Genomic DNA, 2,500 nt, shown 5'->3' on the forward strand with positions numbered 1-2,500 from the left:
ATAAAAGAAGATAATCATTTTTTGTAAACAATGCAAATAACTAATTTGAAATTAATAAATGATTTATCAATAATCCAAAAATATTATAAACCGGTAATTACGCCTTCACGCACATTTATTGAAGAATAATTGGAGGATTACATTGTCATCTACTCAATTGTTATTCATTTTGGCGTAATTTATAGTCTTATTCCCTAATCACTTTGTTATTCCATATATCCCACAAAGAGTCTTTCGATGTTATTCACGTATGGATAGATTATCGTTGTTTTATTAGATCTTCCAACGTGAGGTAAAAGTCTACATTCCTTTGATCAAATTCACTGAAGCAACAAATCTTATATCCATTTGTTATAAAGATTGTTTTGGGAAAGCTGGATGTCGAAGGCAGACGACGACACGCTGAGTATCGGTATTGAAGCCAAGTGAGATCAGAAAAAAAAAAAAAGTGTATAGAGAAGCATTCGTCTGAAATTTCCTTAATGTTTTATTTTTCAGTTTGGATCCGTCTTATCAAACATAGATGAAATATAAATTATAACACTTTTAAGAGAGATGAGGACTGTAAAGGGGTTTCTCGAGACTAAAAGCATTATCTAAAATTTGTATTTAACTTCTTTTAACGAACCAGTGAAATTAAATAATTAAAATGACGAATATGTAATCAATGTCTATAATCAAAAGTAATGCTGATAGTTCCTTTGCTTTATATGATGCTATTATGATACGCCTTTGAAAGATTTTGAGACATTTTGTTCTGAAAGTTTCTTAATGCCGACTATTTTTTATGGTGATATTCGAATGGTTGCAATAACATTTTCCTATCACCTCGTTTTCTTTAACAGTTACTTCCAAAACCTATCGCAGCCTTGTATTTGAAAGCTTTCATCATTCTGCCCTGTCTCTTGTTGACCTTCCCCTCTGAACTTAAATTGTCACCAAAGAAATGTTTACTTTTAAATTCCTTTTTTCCCCTCATTGTAAAGTTACTATACTCATTTTTTTTAATGAAACGCATTCGCACCGACTTGCAGCGGTGCCCTTTTAGCTCGGAAATATTTCCGGCTGTCTGATTGGTTAGAATGATTTTCTCTAACCAATCAGCGAGCAGTAAACTTTTCCGAGCTAAAGGGGCACCGCTGCGAGTCGGTGCAAATCTGCCTCACTAAAAGGAATTGACTACAGCTATTTTCTTCTCTCTCCTCGTTCATTCTTAATTACCCCCGAATATCATCTCGTGTTCCTACATCTGCACATCTTTTCTATTATTGACAGTTGGCTTCACTAATTCCGGTACAATGACGTCTCCTTAGCTTACCGTGAAATTTACCGGAATTAATGAAGCCAACTGTACTATCAACTCGAATAATCTCGTTTGTTTTTACCTAAGCATTTTAATACAATTGCTTCTTTTGTTCAGTGTTTCCTCCCATTAAAGTTTAATCAGTCATTATTTAAGTACTCGTTTTCCTTTAAATGTTTAAAGTTCGCTCATGAGCAGCAGAGGACAGGGACAGGACAATAACAGAGAAAATAACCATACATATAAATATATATATATATATATATATATATATATATATATATATATATATATATATATATATATGTGTGTGTGTGTGTGTGTGTGTGTGTCTATATATAATGATATATACATATATATATATATATATATATATATATATATATATATATATATATATATATATATATGTATATATACATGATCGGGTCCCAAGCCCACTTTCCAGAGATGGTGAGGTAGGAGTTGCTGATAACCAAGTATGCCGACTAGAGACTCCTCAAAATCACCTTTCTGAAATCAAAAGGACGGTAAGGTTGTAAACACTACTAAAAACTATTGGGCTTGAGCTTTGCTTAAACTCCCGACCCACGAAATGTTAGACAGGACCGTCTCCAATAGCCTACCCCCAAATGATTTGCACCTAGAACCATCGCTTACTAATACCGAGATGTTATTCCAAAGGAATGAACTGATTTGGCGTCTGCATTTTAAAATAGTCTCAAAAGGAGAGATTCATTTGTCATTTATAGCACTGTTTTGACCTCCTGGGGAGATCACAAAATATTTACTGAGCGCCCTTCGGCCTTAGGATACGGTGCACTTAAAGGGCAGCGATGATTACTATAGCCAATTCTTTTTAGTGAGGCAGATTTGCATCGACTCCCAGGGGTGTCCTTTTAGCTCAGAAAAGTTTCCTGATCGCTGATTGGTTGGACAAGAGTATTCTAACCAATCAGATAGCAGGAAACTTTTCCGAGCTAAAAGGGCACCGCTGCGAGTCCGTGCAAATGCGCCTCATTAAAAGAAATTGAGTACAGCAATGCAGTAGCCGTCCATCTTAACAGACTGAAGCCAGAGAACTCCAAATCATTCATTCATAAACAGACTGACTTGGCTAACACACAGACAGACACATTGAATAAATGTGTATGCCAGTGTTTATACACAAACCAATATATCACGCAAAAGTAAACT

The sequence above is a fragment of the Palaemon carinicauda genome, chromosome 14, assembly GCF_036898095.1.
Source record: "Palaemon carinicauda isolate YSFRI2023 chromosome 14, ASM3689809v2, whole genome shotgun sequence".
Classification (NCBI taxonomy): Eukaryota; Metazoa; Arthropoda; class Malacostraca; order Decapoda; family Palaemonidae; genus Palaemon; species Palaemon carinicauda.